The 12,436-nt window shown below is 38.6% G+C and overlaps 1 protein-coding gene across 4 annotated transcripts in view; it reads right to left on the bottom strand.

Annotated features, from left to right (window-relative positions):
• The window catches only part of PAG1 (phosphoprotein membrane anchor with glycosphingolipid microdomains 1), a 222,047-nt gene that overhangs the window by 149,249 nt on the left and 60,362 nt on the right, over positions 1–12,436 (bottom strand). For all 4 annotated transcript variants that reach the window (XM_078153352.1, XM_020976200.2, XM_078153353.1 and 1 more), the window contains exon 3: positions 3,888–3,946. The gene's annotated coding sequence lies outside the window, so the exon portion shown is untranslated. The remainder of the gene's footprint in view (positions 1–3,887; positions 3,947–12,436) is intronic.

Genomic DNA, 12,436 nt, shown 5'->3' with positions numbered 1-12,436 from the left:
TTTATTTCTGGGAACCAAGTTTACGCAGAATGGAGTCATTAAAGGTTTGGAAGTATAATTAACATGTTATAGCCTAATTGCAGAAGCCCCTGAAATCTTACAGTTTTGTATCTATTTTTTGATAAGTAGTAGCAACGAAAGGACGCTACACAATAAGAGCGTAAGACAATAGAAAACCCACCGGTGCCCTCCAAATTACTCTTTCTGCATCCATATTCTTCCCTTTCCACCTCTTTTTTGAAGATGAGATCATAATCATGATCTCATGACATCACTCTTGGCAGCTAAGTGGCACCATAGTGCACAGAGTGACTGGCCTAGAGGAAGACTCATCTTCCTGAGTTCAAATCTAGCCTCAGCTACTTACTAGTTGTGTGACTCTGGGCAAGTCACTTAACCCTGTTTGCCTCAGTTTCCTCATCTGTAAAATGAGCTGGAGAAGGAAATGGTAAAGAGCTCCAGTATCTCTGCCAAAACAACAACAACAACAACAAAACCAAAATGGGATCATGAAGTCGGACACTACTGAAACAACTCAACAGCAACAGTGTTCAAGGCATTATTAGGTGCTTGGGATACAAAAAGAAAATGAAAAACAGTCTCTGCCTTCAAGGAACATATATTCAAGATAACTTAGGGGGGCAGCTAGGTGGCGCAGTAAATAGAGCACTCAGGAGGACCTGAGTTCAAATCCAGCCTCAGACACATAACACTTACTAGCTGTGTGACCCTGGGCAAGTCACTAAACCCCAACTGCCTCGCAAAATAAATAAATAAATAACTTAGGAGATGGAAGTCTGACTAGAGGAAGTCAGGTCAGAACAGTTTCCCATAGGAGGTGGTGACTGATATGGATGTGTATACCGTACGGTTTCACATCTACATCTGTGCCAAATGCTAGCCTTCTCTAGTGTGGGTTTGGAGGGAAGGAGGAAGGGAGACAGATTGGAATTCAAAATGTAACAAAAATTTAAAATGTAAAAGAATTTTTAAAAGGTCAGGCCAAATAATATTGTAGAGTTTGATGCAATTTGCTTGGTATATCCGTGATTATAATTAACTTTGAAGATAGAAAGAGTACCCCACATTAGTAGCTACAGGTCCTAAAAATCTTCAAAGAGACATCAGTTAGCCTCTTTGAGAATGTGTCAATAGACCCTATCACAGAGAGTTAACAGGGACCTTGGAGGTCAAGTTCAATCTCCCACTCAATACAGGAAGAGATCCTTATAGAGGCCTTTGTTGTGATGCTGGAATACGAACATCTATCATGCTGAAGGAATCAACCCCATCTTAGCCTCTTCCTTGTCCAATGTTTTCAATTCATTTTATTAGACCTCTCCTGCTCCCATCCAATAACAACCCACCCTCTCTCCCTACTATATACACTGTGATTTTTCAGGCTACTGAAGGGAAGGAAACCATACATGTGTTAGTCCAAATCAGACTTGATACACATCAGAATTAAATCGGGCTAGTCAAATGTGATAACTGTATAACCAATATAAGTATACATGTATTTTCAAACTGTATTTTTTTCAATGATCCTGGTCTGCTAGCAACATTATTTGAATATACACTCCATTCCCAACTTGTGTATCTAACAATGAAGACTCAGTCATTTAACACAGGCTTTAAAAACAAGTATAAGCCAAGTTACAAGAACTGAATTCATTTCTTTCTACAGCTAACCTATTAGAGTAAGCAGTTGCTGTTTCACTGCTTAATCTTCCCTGTCTAAAATCTTATTCTCCTTTAACTTAGTTGAGGGAATTGTCACATTCCCAAAACCATACATTACATTACATTGTGACCTTCAAAATCTTTCTCAAAACAGTGGTTTCATAATTTCGTTTAGAGGGCAAAGTGCATTTGCCTGAATAAAAACATTCCCACAATTTAACCAAGCCTAACAATGTTGGCCAGAGTTTGTTTTGCATGTTATGAGGCTGCTCTCAAAAGAAAAAGGAAAATGCAGAGGCTCTACGAGGGAAAGGCAGAGGAACTCTGTTTGAAAGTACTATGTAAAATGACAGAGCTGACACACACCTTCCCAGGCCTTGTCTTCCACCTTTCAAAGAAACTGCCAACCTGCTACGATCCCCCAAGCACTCCCACAGTGCTTTATCGTGTGCATATTAACCAAAGTCAAGGTGCATAGCTGTTTGAGAAAGTCTTATCTGATCTCACAAGCTCAAGTTAAGTCTTTGGAGTACTTGAGAGAGAAACTCCCTGGAATACTAATCCATTTCTCAGTGCTTTCAAAGTAGCTGGAGACAGGCCAATTTTAAGTGGACATTTTTGTTTTCCAGTTGAAATAAGAGTTTTGAGTAACAAAACTGAAAGGCTTACTAAGAAGATATTGACAAAAGTGAGGCCATTAATTGATAAATGTTTGTTAGTACAGTACAGGTCCTAACAGTAGAATAGATCTTATTCATCCTTCATTTTCCAAAGGATTCTGGAAAATAAATATCATCCTTGCCCCCTGAGGAATGGGGTGGGGGAGGGGGAGGGGAGAAGTAATTTGTCACCAAGCCAAGCTCCTCCCTAACAGAAAATCTGCATTTCACTGCATGAAAAAAAAGAAAGTTGAATCTTACAGAAATGTCTACTATAAGCTATATCTAAGCAAACAGCAGTTATCCCTTCTGCATTGTGGGGGTTAAGGACACAGTGCCCTCCCACCTCATGGAAAATTCGCCTAAAATTTTTTGGCCCTCCCTTCATGTCAGAGAAGTTTGAATTTTTTTCTTTTTATTTTAGGGGGTGTTGATATTATACAATACATATCTTATGCATTTCTGAGTTTCTAAACTTTTTTTTGTGTCATCTCCTGGCCTTTGAGTGTCCTCCACAGCTTCCACAAAACTCCCTCAAAATTCCCCTTTAATTTTGTAGCCAATTGGTGACATATCAATACCTTTCTGGGGAAAGAGATACTTGTATCATTTTCAGTAACTCCAAGTTTTCCCAAGAAGCAAAATTGAGAGGACGAGGATTGTGTTTTTTGCTTTTCTTTATGTCCCCAGTGCTTAACAATGATCTAGTACATGATAAGGGCTTGATAAATAATATAATGATGATAAAACCAACTGCAGCTAACATTTATATAATGTTTACTATGTGCCAGGCACTGTGATAACTAATTTTTACCAATATATCTCATTTGGTACTCACATCAACCCTGGGAGGTAACTGCTCTTATTACCTAAGGCAAAAAGAAGTTAAATGACTTGCCCAAAGGCAAATAGCTATTAAATGTCTGAGGTCAGAACTGAGCTCTGGTCTTCTTGACTCCAGGCCCAACACTCTATGCACTGCAGCACCAGCTGCCTCTGTTGCATCACCCACTACCCCTTACCAGTGACACAGGGGCTACCAGGAAAAAAATCATGGAGCATTTAGAAAATTTACTGGCTCAGAGCTGGAACAAAAGCATGGATTGTAGAGTAATAGATTATAGGCTTAGAGAAGCTGAGCCCTAAAGCAGCTGCAAAAGATCCTTAGTTTTGGAAGATGCATTTACCCAATTCTGGTTTATAAAAGCTGGGGAACTTTTTTTTCCTTGAAATGAACTTTTCCCCCCTACTACAAGTATAACGGAGATATCTCAAGCCATGTGCCATTTTTCTTGATACACTTATGATTTAGTTGAGAATAAGGAGCAGTACTTTCCCTGTAGAAGATATTCCTAAAGTCTTAGTGTAATTTTAATCTATTAAAGTTTTATTAAAGTTTAAAACTGCACAAAGACTTTTAGAACTGCCTCTAATCACAAAAAACTCAACCTAGCCCAGGTCAATGTCTCAGCATCAATTATTGATATCAGCATATAAAATTAGGTTAAAAGCCAGCCAGCCTTAAAGAAAATGCTGCTTAATTACCTGGAAGCCTCTTTGCCAAGTTCACATTGTATTCATCTGTAATAGAAGGAAGGCATCATCTGGAGTAAAAACACAAGAAAAAATCTGTCACAATCCTGAATGTGCGGAACTGATAAATGCTACATGGGAAAAAGTGATTGAAACTCTGACAGAGTTAACAGCAACATTAAAGAAAACTATGGTTACTTTTGGAATTTAAGTAGGAACATTAAAGGACAAAAACAGAAACATTTTCTTATATTCATAGAGCTATATGTACGTATATTAATATTGAGATAGTCAAAGAAATAAACACTGAAGTTTCAAAAACCAAATGCTATATCAATAATTAATATTTTAGAAGCAATACTGGGCAACTGAGAGTGGGGGGACTTCAGAGTCAGCAGTCCTGGGTTTGATTCCTAGCTCTCACACTTAACTGTGTATCCATGGGCAAGTCATTTCCCCTTCTTAGACTTAGCTTCTAATCTGTGAAATGGGGATAATAATATTTGTACTACCTGTCTACCCAGCAAGTGAATGAAGAATATTTACTGCCCAGGTTTCAACATGCTTTTGGATAGGCTCCCTATAGAGCTTGTCCAATAGTATGCAGGTCCAGGACAATGTAGATGGGCAATGAGCCAGGTAGGTCTAGAATGGAAAAGAAAATGAAGCAAGGGTGAGATTGCTTTTTTTTTTTTTGGAGAGGGGGTAGGGGAGAAGCAGGCAATCAGGATAAAGTGACTTGCCCATGGCCACACAGCTAGTAAATCTGGATTTGAAATCAGGTCCTCCTGACTCCAGGGCCAGTGCTCTATTCACTGTGCCACCTAGTTGCTCTGTCAGATTGCTTTTGAGAAACTGCTGAGCACATTTTACTGACCCCAAGCTTTCTGTGAAAGCAAAGGCTCATCTTCCCAACACCAATGTTTTATCAGTATTGTTATATGGAAGTGACCTGTGGGACAGCACTGCCTCCAAAGAACTAAAGACGTGTATCAAACAGAGGGCAACAGGAAGGTACATGGTGAATATGACCCAACTACGACCCATGACCAATGAGGAACTCTGAAGAATAACAGTAAATGACTCGTTAAAGAATTAACTGGATGACCATAAAATATGATGGGCTGCTCAGTGAGTGATACATAACAGACAGCCACAGTGATCCACCGATGCTGTTCATCCTTAATGTCAAGGATTGTAGTTGTTCATCCTTCATTGCTGAAGAGGACCAATGACATCACAGGGTAGTGTCGACTTGAGCATGAATTGGATTTAAGTGAGGCAAAGTTGCACTGAGTCATCAGCCTCACTCTGTCTTCCAGAGTCATTGAAGTCCAGTGGCAAGACAAAAGTCAGGATGACTGGTAATGCCTGGGGGTGCAGAGGGTGACCTTGGTGACTTTGATGATTGACCAGGCTCTAAGTGCTCCACAGTGCCTGCTTCAGCAACTTTCATGGCCACTGGAACAAATTGTTCTCATTCGCCCATTCTGCCAGATGCTGGGGGTGGGGTGTGGGGGAGGGGTAGGCATCTCTCTTATTCACCAACATGTTTGAGTCCTGTCTGTTACCCTCAGCCGGTTAAAGATGGCTTTACTGGAGTGTGGCCTCTGCACATGCTACAACTTCTTGGAGCCACAAGTGAGAGCTGGGTGACAGATAGACTCCAAAGTTGGATGAGCAGCCCTGAAACAGGTACTAGTCCTTCTTGAACACCCCATACGCTGATACCTTTGTGATATTGAAAGAAATCATGGAAGGATTTTAACATGTTGGTTGTATTCCTCTGTGGCAAACTTTTGGGAATACTTGGACAAAAATCACAGGGAGGCATGGATAGATTACAGTGTCTTGTTGGAAGGAGCCCTCCAAATAATGAGATCACAGATCCATTTGAGTATCTGAGCACCCTCTGTCGGGGTTGTCTTGGGGAAAGTGTAATGGAAATATGAGCTACAGTTATTAAATATGGCTATGGTAGCTCAAAAAACCCTTCTGGCTTTTTAGGCCAAATCTCAATTGTGGCAGACTGTTTCAGATTTAAATGTGTTTTTTTCCTTGATCTTTTCTGAAAACTGATGGAACATTTCATAGTTAATGCTTTTTGGGGGGGCTAATCCCTGGCATATTCCTTCCTGTAATATCAGAGATGGAAAATCAATCAGTCTTTCCTGAGCACGACTCCTACCCAGGGATGTGTTGGAACCAACTACTGGTAAATTATTAAATTTTCATTATGAGCATTTACACCTCTGAAACTTGCAGCAAACACTACAATCAGGGCTTAATTTATTGTCTTGTTCATTGTCTAGACTTAACAAAGTATTGGAGAAAATGCTACTATTATAGATTAAACTTAAAGTGCATCATTCACTTTTAGTTATTGGGAGGAGCTGGTTATTAAACATTTACCATCATACTCCTGTTCCTGTTCCTCTTCTTCCCTCTAAAATCCAACATTTTTGCCTGGTTGGTAAATGACTATATGGCTTCCTTTCTCTTGTTCTGATGCGGGAGTGTGAGATGCCCTGCTACATAGTGTACACATTGCTGCCCCATCCTTATCTCTCCCTGACTGTCTTATCAAGCTTTAAACTTTCCCTTGTGAGAGCTAAAACTTGTCATTAGATAGTTACATAGGTCATTATATATCATTATATAGCTAAAACGTATCATTACATATAAGGACTGGCTGGTCTGATTCCTTTGTGAAACATCCTTTAAGTCCCCAAACTGCTACAGTGGATTTGAAAGTCCATCCCTAACTACATTAATAGCTTCTATGTCTGTTCATACATTTATCCCACTCATTTGTTATTTTATCCCTCTATCTTGGGACATACTAACTAGATTTCCTTTGAATGGGTTTCCTACTTTAAAAAAAAGGTTACATTATCTATAATGGTTTAATTTTCCAATAGCAACTCTAATTCATTGTTTTGGAAAGATAATCCCCAAACATCAATTCCATGGTAGTGATTCTGCTAATTCTTGTACTGTATGAAATAAAAGACATGCCACATACCTCCACCCCCTCCCCTATACCCACACACAAAGAGCTAAATAGGTCAAAAACACATAATAACTGGTATAGATTTTCTTATACTACTATAAATCAACAGTTTTCATTGCTGTTTCTAAATGTCAATATTTTAAAAGTACAGACAGAAAAGTTTTTCTTAGAAAGAGAAATAAGAGAAAACACTGTCATTAAAAAAAAATTAAGGAAAAGTTGACGTGGTACCCAAGCAAGAAGCTTCCTAGCACAGACACCTGCTGACTTACACATGTCCACATAGGCAGTCTTTAACACCAATGTGAGATGTGCTCTAGAAGACTGTTTCTGAAATGACTGTTCAGAACTTCACTGAATATAAGCTCCTTGAGGGGACAGACTTTCATTTTTTTGTCTTTGGATCATCATTTCCCAGCATGGTGCCAGGCACACAGCAGGCTATCAATAAATGCTTACGCTGACTCTAAATGAGAACCCTCATGCCTGCTTCTCCCCAGGGACTGCTCATCTAGAACCTAGGCCTTGTGAATTACCACCAGTGATCTAAGAATCCTTTAAAGAGCTGGAGAAATGTGAATTGTTGAAATAAGAGGTGTCTCTATTCCCATTAATGAGGAGGTGGAACAGGTAGAATAGCCCCTCATTCTATTGACAGGGCTGCAGTGGACAGAGATGTAGCTTTTGGCATCCCAAAGGGGAACTTTGATACGTTTTGTCATAGAAACTATTGTACACAGTGTAGATTCTATAGTATTATGTGTATGATATTATACTGGGGTCCATGAATCTCACACCCTTGATAGATTTCAGGGAATGCATCAACTCGAATAGGACACACACACACACACACACACACACACACACGTATATCAAAATTTATTTCCTTTTAAAATTCCATATATTTTATTTTATTCTAAGAAGGGGTCTGTAGGCTTTACCAAAGGGATCCACAATAGGAAAAATGGTTAAAACCTCTATCGTAAAGGGTATCAACCCAATCGGGAGGAGGAAGGGCATTGTGTCTCCTTACCAGTTTGATCCTCCTAGGAAAAATGTCAGCGTAATCTTTCATGGTACTCCTCTTTTCTTCTGAGTAACTCAAGGGTTAACCTGCTGCCTTCTTCTTATGCTGTCACCACCTGTTACTTCTGACCCAGGTTTCTTCACCCACTCCCTTACCTATTACAGGACAGAATGTATTTTGACAGCTTCTCTCCCCTCTATCCTTTAAGGATTTCTGAGGATTTTTACTTCTAGAAACAATGAGAAACAGGTGGTTGAAAGTCTTCCTTTCAATGCAGCCATCCCTCCTTTCACCTACACCTTAACTTTAAAAAAAAAAGCACCCAAAGGAAAAGACATAAAGATGAAAATGATGGGTCTTTGGTTACGAAAACTACTAAAGTAACATTCACCTACATTTGAAAGGAACACTCAATCGCCTGTACATTTCATTGAATAGCAATTAAACCTTTGGGGTGATGGAGGAGGTGAAATGGGAGAGATTTGAAGAGATGGGGCCCAGGGGTACTGGATGTGGAAGGAACCTTGGAGCTACAAAAGGAACTATGGAGAAGTAACAAAAGCAGGAGTGGAGGTGGAGGTGGGGAGGAAGCTGTGGCCATAAATATTTACTTTCCTGTTCTGCCTTTCCTGCAATAGAATTTCAAAATAATCCAAATTTGCTTTTAAGACCCTTCCACCTCCCTTTCTATTTACTGTTACTACACAGAACGATAAGATTTAGAATCTGAAAGGACCTTAAAGATCATACAGCCCAAACATCTCTTGGATGAGGAAAATGAGGCACAGAAATTAAATGTGCTGCTCAAGGTAACAACTGTCAGAAGCAAGATTTCAGAAACCTAATGTTCTTATGCTGTCATAAACCCCATCTTGAGTAACTGCCAACCCAAAAATCAAAATTTTTCTTCCCTTCTACTCAGTTAATCTGTTATGTATTAGGAAAAAAGCAATCTAACTAAACTAATTCACACTGTGGTAGGAATGACGCAAAGTTTACATTTCTAGAATTTGCCTTTTTAAAAGAGAATATATGGTTAAAGGAAATTTGCCTCTAATTTGTGGGATTTTAGGCAGTGTATAAACTTATTTTTAGTCTTATAGTAGTATGTGATGAAATAGTTTGGGGTAAAAAGGCTATTTCTCAGTTATTTCTGCTTTTTATACTTCCTTCCCTTTCCCTAGTTCTAAACCCAGTTTATTTAAAAGCCCCAAGCATTGTCACAATTGCAGGCCACTCTTACAAGTTGGGGGTGGGATAGCCTGGAGACAGGAGTTCAGAAATCACAACTCCATTTTCTAGGCAGTAGTTTAGTCACCATTGAAGCTTCCCCACTCTGTGTGCTTGTTTCATATCTCCTCAAACCTTTTTCCCCAAAAGCTTAGAGGTACAGTATAGTAACTCTGATGATACCTTAATTTCCAAACAAACCCAGGGTCAACCATACCAGACCTCATGCATTCATTCATTCACTTTGCTGGGAGTGAGCAGATTTGGAAAACCAAATAACCAAAATAATTTAGGTTACTTCTGTTTTGGTAAAAGCAAAGAAAAAAAGGTGCCATGTGCTCATATAGTTTTAAAAATCAAGCATCCCTGAAGCAGGATGATGTGAGGGATCATGTGCAAAATGTGTTTCACTTATGGCAGCCATATTATCCACTGGTGTCTGAAAAAGATTGGGTGGCTTGGTAACACTGTAAATAAGCTGGGTACACATTGAGGACCCAAGGAACAACAGGAATCTTCTTTGGCCCCATCTGTTCAAAAAGGCATTGAATACAACTCTAGATATTTCACAAAGGGCATCCAACATGGCTTTCTAAAAACACATTCTAACCTTCCCTGAAACAACCGCATGGATGGAATACAAAGTAGGTTAGAATTCTTTTAATTCTTCTATCCCTTCACCGAGTGCAGTGACAAATTAATTTTTTTACATAATTCAGTGCCCAAAATTCAGCAAGCAGATTACTACATACAGATAAATTTCTATTATAGCATACAGATGCAAATTTTTTAGAAAATTCATAGTGGTATCACACATTTAAGTTTAACTTAACTATAATAGCATGCAGATGCAAAAATAAAAAATCTATAGTGGTGTCACACATTTAAAGTTTAACTGCCCACCAAATTATCTACAAATCACTCCACGGAGTACACGCTTGTATGTCTGTTTATTGTCTTTGCTTCTGTTCCACAGTCAACTTAATAAAAGTAAGAAAACATTGGCAGCTCTCTGTGACACTGCATGGTGAAAAAAAGGGAACTGAACTTAATGAATTTAGGCTTTGCCTTGGGAATGGGCTTCGTTTTAAATAAATCAAGTGTATTTTTTTGTTACTGCAGACATAATCATTGGATAGGAGAATAACTGGCCCTTAGATTTCTTGGTACAGAAAAACTCCTATCAATGTGCAGGTTAGCACTAGGTCTGTTGCTAACAGTGTTAAGACAGTTGCCTAGGGCAGATGAGAGATTAAATGACTTGCTCTGGGTCACATAGCAAGATTGAGTCAGAGACAGTATTTTATCAAGGTTTTCCTGACTTGGAAGCCAGATCTTTTATCACCTATGGCAGAGTGCCTCATCAACATAGTTGTTCAGTATGTCGACTCTTTGTGACCCTATTTGGGGTTTTCTTACAAGATACTGGAGTGGTTTGCCATTTCCTTCTCCAGCTCATTTTACAGATGAAGAAACTGAGGTAAACAGAGTTAAGTGACTTGCCCAGGGTCACACAAATAGTAAGTGTCTGAGGCCAGATTTAAACTCAGGAAGATGAATCTTCCTGACTCTAGGTCTGGTGCTCTATCCATAGTACCACCTAGCACAGTCTTTCACAAACACTCACATGTGAAACTGTATAGAAATACCAGCACATTTAGATGTTTTTTCTTCTATTATTACATTACCCTAAACAGTTTATAGAAATATTAGGCATGCCAAATCATTTCTGCTCAAATACATAAAGAAAATATTACCATATACCATATATGCAATCTGCTAATGGAGAAGGGAATAGAATATATTTGTTGTGTCTATGACAACACTTTTTTAAAAAAATAAGTTTATTAGCCTCTTTTCTGTGAACATTCTTTTGTTTGTTTGTTTTTTTCCTTTGGGTAATTGGGGTTAAGTGACTTGCCTAGGGTCACACAGCTAGTAAGTGTCAAGTGTTTGGTCTGAGGCTGGATTTGAACTCAGGTCCTCCTGACTTCTATACACCGCACCACCTAGCTGCCCCAAGACAACACTTTTGTAAACATCATCCATACAAATATTAACAGATTGTGGAAGGTCATTTGATATTTAAACATTGGTTTCAGTAGCTCGAAATGATGCATATATAATTTGGTGACTGCCACTCCTATTCTGAACTTGAATGAGTAATCACATTTAGTCCATCTGGAAAAAATATTCCACTATAATTTTGCTAAATAGTTGACCAGGGAGACAACTGTGAAAAAACAGCCTGGAAAGTCATTATGAGTACCCATAAATAGATGAGTGGTGGCTTGGTTTAATGAAAACTAGTAACTAAAATCCATTGACCTGTGTTTGCTTCCGATAATAAAACAGCAGACAATAAATGGGACAACCCTTACCATATGACTTAGGAAGTCAGCTTAGAACTTTTTTTTATTATTAATAAGAACTTTAAAAAAAATTAATCTGTTCCTCCCACTACCTTCTCTCCATAGATAATAATTATACAATGCTTAAGTATAGTGCCTGCACATAGTAAGCACTATATAAATATTGGCTATTTTTATTATTAAGCAAATTTTTTTTGAAAAATCTCAAAATGCATCCACATATTCTGGCAAAACTAATTCCCAATTAACCATGTCCAAAAAAACCAGTATCTCTCTTTTGGTATTTTAAATTCATTATCTCTCTGTCAGAAAATGAGTGGCATGTTTCATACTGATAATTATAAAGTCTTTCAAAGGCGTTTTCCCCCCTCTTTATTGTTGTTATCATTATATAAATTATTCTCCTAGCTCTGCTTGTTTTGCTCTGCATCAGTTCATGAAGGTCTGCCCAGTTTCTTCTCAAATTGTCCATTTCATCATTTCGCATGGGAGAGTAACATCCTGTTTCAATTTTTGGCCACTATGAAAAGAGCTCCTAAAAATATTATTGTATGTATAAATCCTTTTCCTCTCTCGTTGATCTCTCTGGGATACAGGCCTAGTCGTGGTATAGCTGGATCAAAGGGTATGTTCTGGGCATGGTTCCAAACTGCTTTCCCACATGGTTGGGCCAATGTACGGCTCCACCAGTGTACCCGTTTTCCTATAATCCCCTAACATTCGTCATTTTCCTTTTTTGTAGTCTTTGCTTGTCTGATAGGTATAAGGTGGAACCTCAAGGTTTGTTTGTATTTGTCTAATTATTAGTAATTCAGAACTTTTAACGAGATTTTAAAAATTGATAGCCTGGATCTCTTTTTTTGAAAATTCTGTTTATTATATCCGTTGACATTTGTTTGTGGGAGAATGGCTCTCAGTC

This window comes from Phascolarctos cinereus, unplaced genomic scaffold, assembly GCF_003287225.1.
Source record: "Phascolarctos cinereus isolate Bilbo 61053 unplaced genomic scaffold, phaCin_HiC Scaffold_4;HRSCAF=312, whole genome shotgun sequence".
Classification (NCBI taxonomy): domain Eukaryota; kingdom Metazoa; phylum Chordata; class Mammalia; order Diprotodontia; family Phascolarctidae; genus Phascolarctos; species Phascolarctos cinereus.
The sequence above is the reverse complement of the archived record's forward strand: the minus strand, read 5'-3'. Positions and strand labels throughout refer to the sequence as shown.